Source organism: Mesoplodon bidens, assembly GCF_964165515.1.
Source record: "Mesoplodon bidens genome assembly, chromosome: 1".
Classification (NCBI taxonomy): Eukaryota; Metazoa; Chordata; class Mammalia; order Artiodactyla; family Ziphiidae; genus Mesoplodon; species Mesoplodon bidens.
Genome location: NC_138176.1, coordinates 74,635,821 through 74,655,514, shown reverse-complemented (window position 1 = coordinate 74,655,514; position 19,694 = coordinate 74,635,821).

Genomic DNA, 19,694 nt, shown 5'->3' with positions numbered 1-19,694 from the left:
AAATAATGAACTTAATTCTTCTAGTGCCTGAATTGCTCACCCATCTTTTATATTCTCCTACATATCCTCAAGAGTTTTATCTTGCATGCACTATTTTGGTATCTTATTTGAGTAGTCTGAAGAAGGTACCTGAAGAAGAGTCCAAGTTAGGCAGGCCAAATTGTAAAGATCCTAAGGGTATTCTAAAGAAATAAATCGACTTAGCAAATTTTACCACAAGAATTCTACTCATTCTTTTATTCTTAATGATTGGACAAATTCATGCTTTTCTGCATACAGAGACAAACTCTATGCAGAGATTATAAGTCGTGAGATCTGATTAATTTATCCACAGCATTGGCTCTTCAAAATGCCACATTCTTAAGGAGAACCCTGAAGGAGGATCATGAAGAGAAACAAAAGATATCTTGGACATCCTTTTAAAAATTTTAACATTCTATAATGATTTAAGTGTAAGCATATCAGAGACACATGGATTACATTTCCCTTGGAATACACATGGGTTTGAAAAATTAAGAGAAAACAGGCTTAGCACATTGTGGTTGGGTATTACTGAACATAAAACATTTGGGGAAAATATTTAGTTTTTTTTGACAAGTGCCAAAAGTGACTGGACTCACTCATCTGCTTTCCCTCTCCTTTGCCTCTAACATCAGCCTGAAGTTGGAGGGCTTTCGAGGTGAGAGGATGTAGGTTTTGTATTTCTTTGTTGAGAAATTAACCTTGCCTTATCTCTCTATTCCTCCATCTTCTTTACCATATCTCCCACTACATAGGGGGATGAATAATTTCTCACTAAAAAGAGTGATATAGTTTTGGAACAGTGTGTTTCAGAGCTGAGCGAATTCACATAGTACTGAACTCTGCAGAGGCCAAGTTAATAAATCCTTACTGAGTCAAACTGACTGAATAACGTAAAAGAATTATCTGCCTTGTAGCTGTGTTGTGCAATTGTTAGCTGCATTGTGCCTTGCTGCAGACTCCTTCCTTACTCCTTCCCTCTTCCACAGATATTTACTGAGCACCTATTATGTACAAGGCAATGTTCTAAATACTGCCAGGAGCTGAAGATTTGATCTTTAGACATTTCTGGGTGGCGACAACCTTAGTATAAATGTGTAGTAGATAAGTACCAGGTTGAATGTTTTGAGGTTTCATTTCTCTTTCAGGCATTTGAGGTGATTATGAATAACCAGTTATTTGTTCTCTTGTTATTTGTCAAATCGGCATCTATTATATGCGGTGTTTCTGGCAGATATGCCTCTTTGATACTGATTCTATAGTAGAAGAAACAAATGTAATTCACTCATAAATGGATGGTCTGATTCTACATATTAGAATGGTGTTCTAAATGTGGGTCTGCAGACAGGAAGCCATCTCAGGGTGATGTCACAATGGACAACACATGGTCTTGCCTGAACCTGTCCTTGGAGCTTGGCTTTTAAAACTCTCTACTTACAGCAACCCACTGCCTCCACCGTGAACTCCACCCAGTTCCCTGTTACCAGGGTTCATTGGGATTATACCTTTTAAAAAGTGATGAGTATCAGCAAGTTAAAGAAATAAGAGACTATATGTAACTCATAATAGGCAAGATATTTATAGGCAGTCTCTTCTTCCAAACTAAGGGAGATTTATCATGACATAAATAGTCGAGTCTACTTTTCTGCCCTTCACTATTGTATACATGGAGCCTAGAAACAAAGGCCAAACCTGGAAGTGCAAAGATTCATTTTTCGAGGTTTTGGGGAAGGGATCTTACAAGTCTCCAAGTTTATTAGGCCTGTAGAAATAAAATTCAGTCAGGTTTAAAGCCTGAGTCCACTGGGGTATGAAGCCTGAAAACCGACCTTTGATCTACTTAGTCTTACTGTAAGCACACCAGGATGGGCTACTAGAACTTGGTGGGTGAGCAGGCATGCAGTCAAAACTTTCAGAACAAGAGAATATCAAGATCCTGTGAAAATGTCAAAGGGAACTTCTCAAAGGACCTGGCAGTCCTACCATCTATACCTATGTCTCAGTCTTTACTTTTTTCTTCTATTTTAAACAGATGGTTGCCATTGAACAAATATCTCTTTGCTTAACAGTCTATTCAAATTTTGCAATATGTGAAAGGTACTGCCAGTCACTTTAATGGAGAGATAGATTCTTGAAAAATCATTTGCTTCTCCTTTCCCTGTCTCAGAAGAACTTCATTTCCATGACTCTCTAAGATGTTTTGTTTGCTTTTGTGGTCTCCCTCTATTTTAATTCATTAAAAGTCACCAACTAGATCTGGAGTCTGTATCTATTATATGCTTCTCAAACTTTCAGTTAAGCCAAGATGAGTTAATTTTTATCTATGTTTTAAGGTTTTTAAGGCTTTAAATATTAAATCCAAATCTCACTAGAAAAGTTTATCAAAAGTTTCTAGATAACATAGCAACCAATACCTTGGCAATATCTCATATAATCACCTGTATGCACCTCTCCTCACTCTCATCTCATTCGTCTACATGGCATTAGTAGGCACATCCCTTTATGGCAAAAAAGAAAATAAAAGAAAAAATGAGTCTATAAATATTTACCTGTTCTTTGGCAAGATAGCAGACTTGAAAAAATGACTACAGAGTTGACGAATTTTTCCAATTGCTAAATTGGAGTTCACACACACACACACACACACACACACACACACCACTGTCTATTGTGACCTCCACAGAGGTTTTACATCCATCACTTACATACTATTAAGTGGTGGCAAACTATGTTTTTCTTAAGACCTTTAGTCTTCTCTCAGATATTGATATTAGTAAAAAGTCTCCAGAGTATGTCCCATGGTGTTTAAATCTGAGTTCTTAGTCTAGTGAAACGTGTGTATCTGAAAACAGATAATGTATGCGAAACTCCAAATATATGTAACAAACAATTAACATTCCTGAGGAAGATGGATGTGTGCAATTTCATGTTAAAAACTCAAGCCAGATTCATTGAACATGAATGGTGTTCAATAAAGATTTGAGTAAGTCCTAGATGTATGTGTGTGTATCAGTTATCTATTGCTGTGTAGCAAATAACACCAAAATCTAATCACTTAAAACAACAGTCACTGATTATCTCACAGTATCTGTGGAGCAGGAATTGGGTGTGGTTGAGCTGAGTGGTTCTGGCTTGATCATGAGATCAAGCTATGAGCCTGAACTGCCTTCAGTGTACTCTGAAGATCCAAGGATCCTAGCCCTGGCTCTTGGCGGCCAGAAACTATACATCTTTTTTTTCATTTCATTTTTCCAGCTTTATTGAGATAAAATTGACATATAACATTTTGTAAGTTTAAGGTGTCCAGTGTGATGATTTGATGCACTTATATATTTCAGGAGGATTACCACAGTAATGTTAACATTTCCATCACCTCACATAATTACCATTTCTTTTTTTGTGGTGAGAACATTTAAAATCTAATCTGTTAGCAACTTTCAAATATATAATATTGTTAACTATAATCACCATGCTGTAGATTAGGTCCCCAGAGCTTAATCATTTTATAACTGGAAATATGTACCTTCGACCAACATCTCCCAATTTCCCCCATCCCCCAGACTCTGGCAACCACTATTCTACTCTCCGTTTCTATGAATTCTGCTTTTTTTAGATTCCACACATAAGTGATATCATACAGTAGTTGTCATTCTGTTTGACTTATCCCACTTAGCATAATGCCCTCAAGGTCCACCCATGTTGTCACAAATGGCAGGATTTCCTTCTTTATCATGCTTAAATAATATTCGTATATCTATCGATCTATCTATCTATATATCTATCTCTATATATAGGTGTGTGTGTGTATATATATATATATACACACATATATAAGTATATCGCACATCTTCTTTATCCATTTATCATCCATAGGTGGACACTTAGGTTGATTCCATAACTTGACTAGTATGAATAATGCTACAATGAACATGGAAATGCAGGGTTTTTTTTTTCAAAATCCTGATTTCATTTCATTTGGACATATACACAGAAGTGGGATGGCTGGATAATATGGTAATTCTATTTTTAAATTTTTGAGTAATCTCTATACTGTTCTTCATAGTGGCTGCACCAATTTACATTCCCACCAAGAGTGCAAAAGTGTTCCCTTTTCTCTACATCCTTGCCAACACTTACTGTCTCCTGTCTTTTTGATAAAATAGCCATTCTAAAGGTGTGAGGTGATATCTCATGGGGGTTTTGATTTGCATTTCCCTGATGACTGGTGATGCTAAGCATCTTTTTATGTATCTGTTGGCCATATGGGTGTCTTCTTTAGGAAAATGTCTATTCAGATCCTCTCCACCTTTTGATTGGATTGTTTTTCACTATTGAGTTGTATGAGTTTCTTTATATTTTTGACAGTAATCCCTTATTTTTATTTATTTATTTATTTTTACTGTGCAGAAGGTTTTCTGTTTGATATAGTACCACTTGTCACTTGTTTATTTTTGCTTTTGTTGCTTTTGCTTTTGGTATCATATCCAAAAATTAGTTGCCAATACTCATGTCAAGGAGCTTTTTCCTTATGTTTTCTTGGAGTTTTATGGTTTCAGGCATTTAATCCATTTCAAATTAATTTTTGTGAGTGATATAAGATAGGGATCCTATTTCATTCTTCTGCATGTGATTATCCAGTTTTTCCAGTACCATTTTTTGAGGAGAGTATCCTTTCTCCATTGTATATTCTTGACTAATTTGTCATAGATTAACTGATCATGTATACACAGGTTTATTTCTGGGCCCTCAATTCTGTTCCATTGGTCTATATGTCTATTTTTATCTCAGTAGCCTACTGTTTCAATTACTGTAGTTTTGTAGTACGGTTTGAAACTAGGAAGTGTGATGCTTCCAGCTTTGTTCTTTCTTCTTAGGCCTGCTTTGCCTTTTCAGGGTCTTTTGTGGTTTCTTGTGAATTTTAGGATTGTTTTTCTCTATTTCTCTGAAAAAAAATGCCATTGAAATTTTGATAGGGATTGCATTGAATCTATAGATGGCTTTGGGTAGTATGGACATTTTAACAGCATTAATTATGCTGATCCATGAACATGAGATATCTTTCCATTCATTTGTGTCTTCAATTTCTTTCATCAATGTCTTATATTTTTCAGTATATAGATCTTTCACTTCCTTGGCTAAATTTATTCCATAAGTATTTTACTGCTTCTGGCGCTATTCTGAATGTGATTGTTTTCTTTCTTTTTCAGATATTTCATTGTTAGGGTATAGAAATGCACCTGATACCCGTATGTTAATTTTGTATCCTGCAACTATACTGAATTCATTGATTAGTTCTAGCAGTTTTTTGTTAGAGTCTTTAGGATTTTCTATATATAAGATCATATCATCTGCAAGGACAATTTTACTTCTTCCTTTCTGATTTGGATGCTTTACTCTTTTGGCCTCTCCATGGGCTGCCCGAGTGTCCTCATGGCATGACAGCTTGCTTCCCCTGAGGAAATGATCTGAAAGAGAGAAAGAGAAATGAAGAGAGAGAGTATGAGAGTGTGGTGAGCTTGTCAGCCTAAGATGAAAGTCTCAGTTTTTTATACCCTAATCTGGGGAGTGACATGCCATCACTTCTGCCGGAAGCTATTGTTTAGAGTGACCGATCTTGGTACAATGTGGGAGGGACTACACAGGGTGTGAACATCAGCAGGTGGGACTCATTGGGGGACTTATTGGGGTTCTCGTATGAGAACCCAAAGTAGCAGGGTATTCTTTGCTGTTTTCACTCCAGCCATGCAATTTTCATTGTTTATTTTCCTTTATCAACATTGTTTTCTAGGTCATTAATCTTTTACAAATAGTACAGTTTTTTTGTTGTTGTTTAATTCTTCATTGGTCACAAACAAGTATTTCTAATTCTTTCACTCTTCCATTTCAAAAAGCCCTCAAGATTTTTCTACAATTTTACCAGCAGATGGAGCATGAACACCTGACATTTTAATAACTGCTTTTATTGGGTTACATGTAATACTGTCTTATCGCTTTGAAAGGGGCCTTAGCACTGGTTTAATCCTCTCATCACAGATTTAAAAACAGTGTTCAGAGTCAGTACTAGAATCCAAGTCTTTGGATTTCCTGCATTTCCCCTGCACCATGTGCCTTGACTGGAATCACTTGATGTTGCCTCCTCAGAGCCCTGAACTCAGTTCATTTCAATTATTCATTCAGTTCCTACTATGTTGAATTCATTCAAAGATGAATAAAACAATTCCTGTTCCACAAGAGACTGCAGTTTGGTTGAATGCAATGTACTAAGGACCACAATACCTTAGGATTTAGGGCCGTGTTACGTACAGGCCATGTCCTGGATGTTTGGATAAGGAGAGCCTGAGCACATACCTTAAAGAATCAGCAGGCATTATCTAGGTAGAGTTTGTGTGATAGAAGGGCATTTCTGGAAGAGGGGACATAAGGAAAGGTAGAAAGGAGAGAAATAGCCTGGTGTCTACGGAAAACCAAGTAGTTAAATATTTCTGGTGCATAAAAGCAAAATTAAGGTTAGAGTCACTCAAGTTCACTGAGTAATGATTATACTATCACAATAGGAGAGCCAGTCCTATAATCAGTTTGTAGTGACTTGGAGACTTTTCTTTGTCAGGCAGTCATTCAGTCAGCAAATTGTTTTTGAAAACCTGCTATGAGCCAATCTCTGTTCTAGGTGCTGGGAATACAGTAATGAATAACACGGATGAAATCCATGTCTTACATGGAACTTACATAATAAATGAGAAATTATAGATCTAGAGAAGATAATAAGTGCTTTGAAGAAAAATAAAGCAAGGAAAGGGAGAGAGGAGAGAGAGAGAGTGATGCGGTGGGGAAGGTATAATCTTGAATGAAGTCATTGAGGTAAACCTTATTGAGAAGCAAAGACCTGAAGGAGGTCATTTGTGGTTTAATAGACTGGTTGAGAGGATCATAGAAGTCTTTTAAGTCATAATGTGATGAAATGATTGTCACAAGTGGAGCACAAAGAAGGATTATGAATCGGGTATTTCATGAGACAATATATACCATTTATGCAACATAGCATACATATACTTATAGCTTACACATACATACTATAAAGAGAGTGAGTTTTCCAATACACTAATGACCAGGGGAAGCCAAAATTCTGATGATACATATTTCCTAGAGTTCATCTTAATAGTACCAAAGTTGTGAAATGGATGCTTTGGAATTCCATGCCCATGTTTACTTATTGCTTTATTGATTCATACTTTAGTTTATTCAACTTACATTTGAGTGTTGGTGAGTTCATAGCACTTCACTGGGTGTTCCTATGTGCGCTATCCATGGCAAACTAGTGGACCAGCTGCATTTGGATATATTTTAAGGCAGATTACAAAAAAAGTATTCAAGTCTTTTTACCTCCTTTACCTATGAAGATTGTATATCATATTAGAAATGAAAAATGCAGAGAATATCCTTTTAAACTTTGACCTGTTTGTTTATTGTTTCATCTAAATCTGTATCTATTTCCAGAAATGTTTTATTGCAAAAAGACATCTTGAAATTATATATATATACATACATATGTATAAAGATATATTGAGCACCTACTCTATTTTTTCATAGTCCATGAAGAAGAAAGTCTTTTATTCATGCCTTTGAGGGGCTCACAATACAGAGCAGATCAATAAATTGTAATAAATTTTCACATTTTCTCTTTAAGTTAATATTAAAATTACTTTTAATTTTCTCTCCTCAAATCTTTATGAAGGGCAGAGACTTTTATTTGTTCATTTCTGTGCTTCTAGTTCTTGCTAAATGTCTGGCACAAATATTTAGTGAATAAGTATTGGACTCTTATCTGAATTGTTTTCTTTGTTCACTGTCTATATGAAAACCTCCACATAAATCAGTCTGGAGTGGTTTAGGTAAACCACTGTGTTATGTGCTGTGTATGCTCAATCAAAGATGAGGAGGGTTATAATTGTCCCAGTTATCCCAATGCTGTGTTTCTACAATTGTCTTGTTTGGGAGCAGGCTAGGCTTGCTAACTACTTTATACCCAAGTGGAAAATCATTAAAGGACATGCCTCTGCAAAGCTGGGCGAGAGGGATTGAAAAGCTGACTTTCCGGGTTCCTCTTTGTCTTATGATTTATGAGTCTTTAACTGCCAATCTCTCTTGATATGTAAACACATGGTCCTTCTATGTTGATAAATCAAGTTAATTTTTTTGTGTTTTATAGTGTAATATCCCCTTAGGACCCCATATTATATTGACACTATGGGGATAAATTTGAACAGACTTAGAAAAGAGCCTGTTTTTTTAATGACCTCTGTGGGATTTAATGCTGATGTGGTTATTTGGAAAACTGATTTTTTTTTTTTGCACCAGAAACACTGTCTTTACATTGAAATAGCAAAAAGAAAAAGGTCATCAGCAGCTCCTTTCTTTCTGATTCCATCCCACAATTTGGGAGTCACAAAGGGTTTCAGAGTCAAAAGTAACTTCTGAATTAACTCTTAAGTCACTGACTTGAACTTAAACATGTATTTTGATTCTTAGTGTAGTCTTATGGGGGTATTATTGTCTAAAGAGGAAACTGGATGATAAAAATGGTTTAAAGCTACTGTTATCTTTCTAGTTTCTGGAACCAAAAAACAGACTTTCATTTTATTAATGAAACCATAAAAAAGATATATTTCATTCTTAGACTTGTCAACCTTTTGCCTAGAAACCCTTTTGTGTGTGTGTGTGTGTGTGTGTGTGTAAGAGAGAGGGGAAAGAGATATATTAAAGGATTATCACGTTGTGAAAATCATGGGTTAATTAGTAAAATGTCTGCATTTAAGTTACCCCTTTTCTTTTTCATTTAAACATTTTTTACACTACATTGCTAAGGCAAGGTAACAGTAACTATCAATGCAAAGACTATTCCTCAGTCTCTCTAGTTTTCTGGGTGAATGATTTCTGATTTCTCTAAACAGGTAGATTTGACTTCCTTTCTAAGTCACAACACTGGGCTAGTGATGGACTCAGATGTACCATGAAGTTTTAGTAAGCAGAAGCATATCTGCATCTTCTGAAATGATTTCCAAATTCTTGCTTTGGAATGGAAGTTATATTTACTCTTTAGTTGATTTTCATTAATTTTCTTTGAGTGTCCCCTTTAACAGTGATCAGGCAATGTTTACTTGACAATGTAACTTTATGGATGAAATAACACAATCGAATATAATTTTAGCTAGAAAGGATTTTAGAGATCTTCTATTCCAGTACCTCATTTTATGGAAGAAGATTGTCTTAGCATAGGCTGCTATAACAAAATGTCACAGACTGGGTAGCTTAAACAACAGATATTTATTTCTCACAATTCCAGAGGCTGAGAAATGTAAGATGAAGGTGCCAGCCAACTCAGTTTCTTGTGAGAACCCTCTTCCTGGTTTTAAGACTGCTGCCTTGCTGTGTCCCCACATGGTGGAGAGAGCAAGATCCTTCTCTCTCTTCCTCTTCTTATAAGGCCACTAATCCCATGATAAGAGCCCCACCCTCATGACCTCATCTAACCCTGATTTCATCCAAAAGGACTAATCTCCAAACACCATCACAACGGGGGTTAGGGCTTCAACATATGAATTTTGGTTGGGGGCAAGGAGGTGGGGGGGCACAAACATTCAGTACACAGCAAGGATCCTGAGGATCAGAGAGGTCAAATGATGGGTTTAAGGTCACACAGCAAGTTAATGGCTAAAGTAGACCCAAGAGTCCTATCTTTTTAGTGTTTTATTATACTTTGAATTTCCCCTTTAAACTCACAGTGGGAACACACTGTCAGTGAATATCTAATTTTTTATCCCATCCCCTGATGTTGAAAGAATGTGCACATCAGTGTTCTAATCTTTTGCTTAGATGGAGAAGTACAGGGTGCAAAGTTGCTCCTGAAAGTCTTCATGATCCCTGCTGTTAAGCCTATAGAAGACATTTTCTGTTTGGGAGGCATTAATTGGGAACTGTGACAAGACTGGAGAGTTCCTCCATTCCCTTCTCAAACCCCTTCCCGTAATTATAATAAATGGCAGGAGTGAAGACAGGTATATCATACAGCAGATATGTTGATGAAATTACTAGGTGGGAGGGAAAATTGGAGAAGTTAGCTTGATTGACAGGAAGTACAGCTAATTATATAGCTCCATTAACTCCAGATAGTCTTAAGACCAGGCTTCACTACTAAGTGATGAGTGAAGCCTTGGAGGAGGAGATGCCCTCTTGCTGCCCCAGACTTGACTGAGCTCCCTACTGGATATAGTCAAGTAAGTCAGCTACACCATGTTGTGCAGAATAACTGCTCCATTATTCTGTGAACTTAGCTCACAGAGTCATGGGAAATAACAATCATTGTGTTTTAGGCCACTAAGTTTTGAGGTGATATGTTATACAGCAAAAAATAAACTAGTTTACAAAAACTATATGTTGACCACGTACATTTACTCTTTCCTGCCTTGAAATGTCTTTAGTTTATAGACTGACCCACTTACTCTCCCAGTTCCTGCACTAAGATAGAAGTACATGAGGATTCCTCACATGACCATAATCCTCAGTCATAAGTGCTCAACCACTATATGGGTATGCCTCACCTCTCTGCCCATTACTGGCAGTGTCTGCAGACAATCAGCCTGGAACCTAGGCACTTCAGTTGGGTCCCAGGCACCCATGTCATTGTCAAGTTAAAGCTGTCCCATAGAACCAGGCTTCTGCCTTCGTCTCACACTCTCTGGTCTGTTCCCTTTCACTCTCTTGGACTGGGCAGCCCTCCTACTAAACCCTAGTTGATGGTTGGAGTACCAGTTTCCTACCTAGCTCCTGATGATTCTTTGCTTTTAAGGATGGATCCTATTCCCAGTCCCCAACACTTAGCAAGGGAACAGAGGAGTTTGTAAAATACATGGACAAACTCTTCAGGATGAGTAACAGTATTGTAGGGTAGAAAGAACATGGACTTTGGAGTCATACAGATCTGGTTTGTATTCCAGACTGCCATTTACTAGCTTGTGATTTGGGGGCAAATTTTTTGATCTCTTTAAGATTCATTTTTCTAATTTGTGAAATAGGTACTAAGTAAATAAGTTATAGCTGTTGTTAATTTCTACCATACAACACTACTTCTGCAGCTCTGTTGGTTCCCCATCCTTTCTGGTTGTGGAAGACTTCTTACTTTTCCCTGCCAGCACACACTATAGGTTCCAGCTCACCTCACACCCAAGCCAGCCATGTCTAGACACTTAGGGTTTCCTAAGAAAAACAAGCTACTTGATAGTCTACCAAAACGATAGTTGAAAGGCCACACTTAATTGATTCCTTGTAGGTCTTCTACTGGATTTTCATTAGACTTGGGCTGATTTTCATTAGATCTTGTGCACACGAGCATGTTATAATTTACATGTCTGCCCTATTATTTCTCACTTCTTTTTAATATACATCCTTTGGAACCCAAATTAGCTTTAATTGATTGTTGTGAGGCAATTATGCTCTGTAATTTTTCATTGTTTCTAAATAGTGTGCTAATTGCTTTACAATTTCCCTTCTATACGTGTGTGTTTATGTTCACTTAAGGACTAATCTGTTATACAAACTGTCAAAATTTGGGGGACGAAAAACAAAATCTATAACTTTGTAAACAAATCCAACCCATTTTGATGCTGTAATCTATTTTGCAAGTTGTTTTACTCATGTAGGAGAAGACAAAAGACTTTTGGGAGTGTTTATTCTAACTCCAGAACTGTGTTCCCGTTAATATACTGGACGTCTTGCTGACTGGGAGTGGTGCAGAAGGGAAGATGCAGTATGTAAATACACTAATCAAATCAATGCAAATCATAGTAATACATTCCTTTAAAGAGTCTGGGAGACAGCTGTGTAAAATAGAGCACTTTTCATTTTCATAGGTTTGGGTGAACCTCTTTAGCAAATCCCATCTCCCTGATTCTGTGATTCTAACTCTGTTGTGTTTTACTTTATTTTTTGCTCTTGGTTTTTGTGGGACTACATATGGTAGAAGTTGGCACTTCAGGCATTAGTGGCTAGTCTTATTTTCTTCTCTTTGTGGCCAATTGGCTTTGGAACTTTTGTTTCCAATAACTTAACTACAAAACCACATGAGCAGAGCTTTCGTGAGGTTTACTGCATGACCAAAGTGGGGGTTGGTGATGTGACAAATGTCTCAAAGGCTTTCTTTGGAAAGTATGGATCATCATCTTTGGAGAAAGGATTTTTTTTCTCTCTTTTTATTCCTAAAATATTCAACAGATTATGTCAGTTTACCAAGTTTGATGACATCATTTCAATGTTTAATTATCTTTGGGGAAAGGATTTTTTTTCTCTTTTTGTATTCCTAAAATATTCAACAGATTATTTCAGTTTACCAAGTTTGATGACATCATTTCAGTGTTTTAATCAGGTTACAACTTTTAGCCACTTGTTTTATATGGAGGAAATACTGGTACTAGTGTAAAATAAAAAAAGTCAGATAGACACTCCCATTTCCCTGGGATCCTAACGGAGCCCAGAGAGAGGAGGAAGTGTTGTAATGGGGAGTTAAAAGAAATCAGAGTGCTCTTCTGAGTTATACTAAGTTAAGGGGAAAGCAAGAGAAGAGAAAAAGAGAAAAATAACCTTGTGAAAGATGGTTCATCAAAAGTTTTCAACTTTTTTTTAATCAAGCCTTTTTTTTAAAATTGGGGTATAGTTTTTTTACAACATTGCATTAGTTTCTACTGTACAGGGAAGTGGAGTTCCCTGTGCTATACAGCAGGTTCTTATTAGTCATCAATTTTACACACATTAGTGTATACATGTCAGTCCCAATCGCCCAATTCATCACACCACCATCCCCACCCCCCGTGGCTTTCCCCCCTTGGTGTCCATACGTTTGTTCTCTACATCTGTGTCTCAACTTCTGCCCTGCAAACTGGTTCATCTGTACCATTTTTCTAGGTTCCACGTACATGTGTTAATATACGATATTTGTTTTTCTCTTTCTGACTTACTTCACTCTGTATGACAGTCTCTAGATCCATCCACGTCTCAACAAATGACCCAATTTCGTTCCTTTTTATGGCTGAGTAATATTCCATTGTATATATGTACCACATCTTCTTTATCCATTCGTCTGTCGATGGGCGTTTAGGTTGACTTCCATGACCTGGCTATTGTAAATAGTGCTGCAGTGAATATTGGGGTGCATGTGTCTTTTTGAATTATGGTTTTCTCTGGGTATATGCCCAGTAGTGGGATTGCTGGATCATATGGTAATTCTATTTTTAGTTTTTTAAGGAACCTCCATACTGTTCTCCATAGTGGCTGTATCAATTTACATTCCCACCAACAGTGCAAGTGGGTTCCCTTTTCTCCAAAAAGTTTTCAATTTTTAATCAAAATAATAAAATAAGGGTTTAAGGCAGTGTGAAAATATTTTAATGGCAAGGTAAAAGTTTTAGTGGTGAAACCAAATAATCCCTAATGTTGAGTTTTAGAAATAAATTGTGTCGGATCCTTTATTCCTAAGTTGAGGTACCTGGAGTTACCTTTAGGGAATAAAGGAACACAGAATCCCTCAGGATCATTCTGGAAGGTGGTATTAATAAAGTGAGATATCTGGCATATATCTACAAGGTTTCTAGTGTCTCATGTGAATGGAGATTTCTTTCGCTGAAACTCTGGAGGAATCCTCTGGGTGCAATTTTTCCTAAAGATAGGAGAACAGATAGAATGCCTAATATAGTTTCCAGAGATCAGATGCCTATAGATAATTCAACCTGCTTAAATAAATGTGCATTGACACCACCACATTTATTTTCTCATGTACATTTCTATCTACTTCTCTGCCTGTCACATGGATAAAAAAAACCCAGAAAGCTCTCATAATAAATGCAGTCAGTACTTCTCAAAAACAGATTCCTAAGAAACCAAAAGAGAGTTGGAAGGTATGAAAGTACATAGAACAACATCATTAATTGGTAGAGAAGAAATGAGATACAAGACTAAAAAAAAAAACTTTTGAAATTCCAAGTCCCATTGAGTGTATTTCCCCAACATCTTCTGAAATAATCTACTTCTCTTGATACCTGCTATCACTACCATAAGTTTAGTGTAATTTCATCTCTGTATTACTCTGACAATTTCTAATTGAATTCACTCATGTTCTGCCTTTCTCCTACCTCAGTCCAACATCTGCACTGTCACTATTACCCTTTGGCTCAAAACCTTTTAATGGCTCTACACTGTCTGTTGGATTAATTCAAATATCCTTGTGTGGCTCATAAGGCCATCAGGACCTTTCTTGATTTACAGACCCCCCCTTACTGGCTGCTTAGAGCACTCTTATTACTTTGAGCTCTAGCCTTGTCTCTCACAATATCAGACCTTTTGCATTTATGGCTTTTCTGATTGGAGTGACTTTTTTTTTTTTTTTTTTTTTTGCTGTACGCGGGCCTCTCACTGCTGTGGCCTCTCCCGTTGCGGAGCACAGGCTCCGGACGCGCAGGCTCCGCGGCCATGGCTCGCGGGCCCAGCCGCTCCGCGGCATGTGGGATCTTCCGGGATCGGGGCACGAACCCGTGTCCCCTGCATCGGCAGGCGGACTCTCAACCACTGCGCCACCAGGGAAGTCCTGGAGTGACTTTTTAATCTCCTTATTTTTCCCTGTTTCACCTCTTCTACACAAGTAGTTCTTATATATTAAAAAACAAAACAGTGAAGCACTCAGAAAGCCAAAACAAAGAAATAGGATCCTACGGCCAGAGGATCAGTGATGGAAGAATTTTTCCAGTGTCAATATCAGGATTATGGTGCCATCATGAAGTGTTTGTCTTACCTTAGGCAGAAAGCCCCTCATTCAAACATCAAACACTTAAAAAAAATAATTTGTATTTATTTTAATTGAAGTATAGTTGATTTACAATGTTGTGTTAGTTTCAGATGTACAGCACAATGATTCAGTTATACACACAGGTATATGTATCTATTATTTTTCAGAATCCCTCCCCCGCTTCCCCTTTGGTAACCATAAACTTGTTTTCTATGTCTGTGGGTCTATTTCTGTTTTGTATATAAGTTCATTTGTATCATTTTTTTTAGATTCCACATATAAGCTATATCATAGGATATTTGTCTTTCTCTGTCTGGCTTCACTTGGTATGATAATCTCTGGGTCCATCCATGTTGCTGCTAATGGCATTATTTCATTCTTTTTTATGGCTGAGTATATTCCATTTGTGTGTGTGTGTGTGTGTATGTGTATGTATGTGTATATATATATATATATATATATATATATATATATATATAAAATCTTTTTTATGCGTTCATCTGTCGAAGGACATTTAGGTTGCTTCCATGTCTTGGCTATTGTAAATAGTGCTGCAATGGACACTGGGGTGCATGTATATTTTAGAATTATAGTTTTCTCTGGACATATGCCCAGGAGTGGGATTGCAGGAACATATGGTAACTCTACTTTTAGTATTTTAAGGAACCTCCAGACTATTCTCCACAGTGTCTGTACCAATTTACATTCCCACCAACAGTGTAGGAGGGTTCCCTTTTCTCCACACCCTCTTTAGTATTTATTATTAGTAGACATTTTGATGATGGCCGTTCTGCCTGGAGTGAGGTGATACCTCATTGTAGTTTTTTTGTTTTTTTTTTTTTGCAGTACGTGGGCCTCTCACTGTTGTGGCCTCTCCCGTTGTGGAGCACAGGCTCCGGACGCACAGGCTCAGTGGCCACGGCTCACGGGCCCAGCTGCTCCGCGGCATGTGGGATCTTCCCAGATTGGGGCATGAACCCGTGTCCCCTGCATTGGCAGGCGGACTCTCAACCACTGCGCCACCAGGGAAGCCCCTCATTGTAGTTTTGATTTGCATTTCTCCTATAATTAGCAATGTTGAGCATCTTTTCATGTGTCTGTTGGCCATTTGTATGTCATCTTTGGAGAAATGTCTATTTAGATCTTCTGCCTATTTTTTGATTGGGTTGTTTGTTTTTTTGATATTGAGCTGTATGAGCTGTTTATATATTTTGGAAATTAATCCCTGTCAGTCCCATTGTTTGTAAATATTTTCTCTCATTATGTTGTCTTTTTGTTTTGTTTATGTTTTCCTTTGCTGTGCAAAACTTTTAAATTTAATTAGGTCCCATTTGATTATTTTTCTTTTTTATTTCCATTACTCTAGGAGATGGATCCAAAAAGATCTTGCTGTGATTTATGTCAAAGAGTGCTCTGCCTATGTTTTCCTCTAGGAATTTTTAGTATCTGGTTTTACATTTAGGTCTTTAATTCATTTTCAGTTTATTTTTGTGTATAGTGTTAGAGAATGTTCTAATTTCATTCTTTTACATGTAGCTGTCCAGTTTCCCCAGCACCACTTATTGAAGAGACTGTTTTTTCTCCATTGTAGATTCTTGCCTCTTTTGTCATAGATTAATTTACCATAGGTGCATGGGTTTATTTCTGCACTTTCCATCCTATTCCATTGATCTGTATATCTGTTTTTGTGCCAGTCCATGCTGTTTTGATTACTGTAGCTTTATAGTATAGTCTGAAGGCAGGGAGCATGGTTTCTCCAGCTCCATTCTTCTTTCTCAAGATTGTTGTGGCTATTCTGGACCTTTTGTGTTTCCATCCAAATTTTAAGATTATTCACTCTAGTTCTGTGAAAAATGCCATTGGTAATTTGATAGGGATTGCATTGAATCTGTAGATTGCCTTGAGTAGTATAGTCAATTTAACAGTATTTATCCTTCCATTCCAAGAGCACAGTATATCTTTCCATCTGTTTGTGTTGTCCTCAGTTTCTTTCATTAGCATCTTATAATTTTGGAGTACAGGGTTTTGCCTCCTTATGTAGGTTTATTCCTAGGTAGTTTATTCTTTTAGATGCAACGGTAAATGGGATTGTTTGCTTAATTTCTCATTCTGATCTTTCTTTGTTAGTATATAGAAATGCAACAGATTTCTGGGTATTAATTTTGTATCCTGCAACTTTACTAAATTCATTGATGAGCTTTAGTAGTTTTCTGGTAGCATCATTAGGATTTCATATGTATAGTGTCATGTTGTCTGCAAACAGTGACAGTTTTATTTCTTTTCCAATTTGTATTCCTTTTATTTTTCTTCTCTGATTGCTGTGGCTAGGACTTCCAATACTATGTTGAATAAAAGTGGTGAGAGTGGGCATTCTTGTCTTGTTCCTGATCTTAGAGGAAATGCTTTCAGCTTTTCACCATTGGGTATGATGTTAGCTGTGGGTTTATCATATATGGCCTTTATTATGTTGAGGTAGGTTCCCTCTATGCTCACTTTCTGAAGAGTTTTTTTCCTAATCATAAATGGATGTTGAATTTTGTCAAAAGCTTTTTCTGCATCTATCGAGACAATCATATGGTTTTTATTCTTCAGTTTTTTAATGTGGTGTATCACACTGGTTGATTTGCAGATATGGAAGAATCCTTATATCCCAGGGATAAATCCCAATTGATTGTGGTGTATGATCCTTTTAATGTATTGTTGGATTTGGTTTCCTACTATAATATTTTGCTGAGGATTTTTGCGTTTGTGTACATCAGTGATATTGGCCTGTAATTTTCTTTTTTTGTGTGTGGTATCTTTGGTTTTGGTAGTAGGGTGATGGTGGCCTCATGAAATGAATTTAGAAGTGTTTCTTTCTCTGTAATTTTTTGGAATAGTTCCAGAAGGATAGGTGTTAACTTTTCTCTAAATGTTTGTTAGAACTCACCAGTGAAGCCATCTGGTCCTGGACTTTTGTTTTTTGGGAGTTTTCAAATCACAGATTCAATTTCAGTACTTGTAATTGGTCTGTTCATATTTTATTTTTCTCCCTGGTTAACTCTTGGGAGATTGTACCTTTCTAAGAGTATGTCCATTTCTTCTGGATTGTCCATTTTATTTGCATATAGTTGCTTTTAGTACTCTCTAATGATCCTTTGTATTTCTGTGATGTCAGTTGTAACTTCCCCTTTTTCATTTCTAATTTTATTGACTTTGGCCCTCTCCCTTTTTTTTCTTGATGAGTTTGGCTGAAGGTTTATCAATTTTGTTTATCTTTTCAAAGAACCTACTTTTAGCTTCATTGACCTTTTCTGTTGTTTTCTTTGTCTCTATTTCATTTATTTCTGCTCTGATCTTCATGATTCCTTTTCTTCTACTAACTTTGGGTTTTGTTTATTCTTCTTTCTCTAGTTGCTTTAGGTGTAAGTTTAGGTTGTTTATTTGAGATTTTTCGTATTTCCTGAGGTAAGCTTGTATTGCTATAAACTTCCCTCTTAGAACTGCTTTTGCTGTGTCCCATAGGTTTTGGATCATCATGTTTTTTCATTTGTTCTAGGTATTTTTTAATTGCCTCGTTGATTTCTCAGTGATCTACTGGTTGTTTAGTAGCATATTGTTTAGCCTCCACATGTTTGACTCTTTGCAGTTCTTTTCTTATAGTTGATTTCTAATTTCATAGTGTTGTGGTGGAAAAGATGCTTGATATGATTTCAGTTTTTTCAAATTTACTGAGGCTTGCTTTGTGGTCCAGCATGTGATCTGCCTGGAGAATGTTCCATGTGCACTTGAGAAGAATGTGTATTCTGCTACTTTTGGATGGAATGCTCTATAAATATCAATTAAGTCCATCTGGTCTAATGTGTCATTTAAGGCCTGTATTTCCTTATTGATTTTCTGTCTGGATGATCTGTCCATTGATTTAAGTGGGGGTGTTAAAGTCTCCACTATTATCGTGTTACTGTTGATTTCTCCAGTTTTGTCTGTTAACAGAACTATTTGCCTTATATATTGAGGTGCTCCTATGTTGGGTACATATATATTTACCATTGTCATATCTTCTTCTTTGATTGATCCCTTGATCATTATGTAGTGTCCTTTTTTTGGTCTCTTGTAAAAGTCTTTATTTTAAAGTCCATTTTGTCTGATATAAGTATTGATACTCTAGCTTTCTTTTGATTTCCATGTGCATGGAATACTTTTTCCATCCCCCCACTTTCAGTTTATATGTGTCCCTAGATCTGAAGTGTGTCTCTTGTAGACAGCATATATTCAAGTCTTGTTTTTGTATCCATTCAGCCAGTCCATGTCCTTTGGTTGGAGCATTTAATCCAGTTACATTTAAGGTAATTATCAATATGTATGTTCTTATTACCATTTTGTTGATTGTTTTGGATTTGTTTTTGCAGGTCTTTTTTCTTCCTCTTTTGTTCTCTTCTCTTGTGATTTGATGACTATCTTTAGTGTTGTGTTTGGATTCCTTTTTCTTTTTTGTGTGTATATCTACTGTAAACTTTTGGTTTGCTGTTACCATGAGGTTTTGGTATAGCAGTCTATATATACATACATAATTGTTTTAGGTTGCTGATCTCTTAATTTCAAATGCATTTTAAATGTCCTGCGTTTGTAGTCTCGTCCTCTCACAATTGCTGGTTTTGATATCATATTTGTGTGTGGATGGTTTTCTTCCTTTACTGTGTGTTGCCTTTAATGGTGAGCTTTCCCATTTTGTAATTTTCTTGTTTCTACTTGTGGCCTTTTCTGCCGAGAGAAGTTCCTTTAGCGTTTGTTGTAATGCTGGTTTGGTGGTGCTGAATTATTTTTGCTTTTGCTTATCTGTAAACATTCTGATTTCTCCATCAAATCTGAA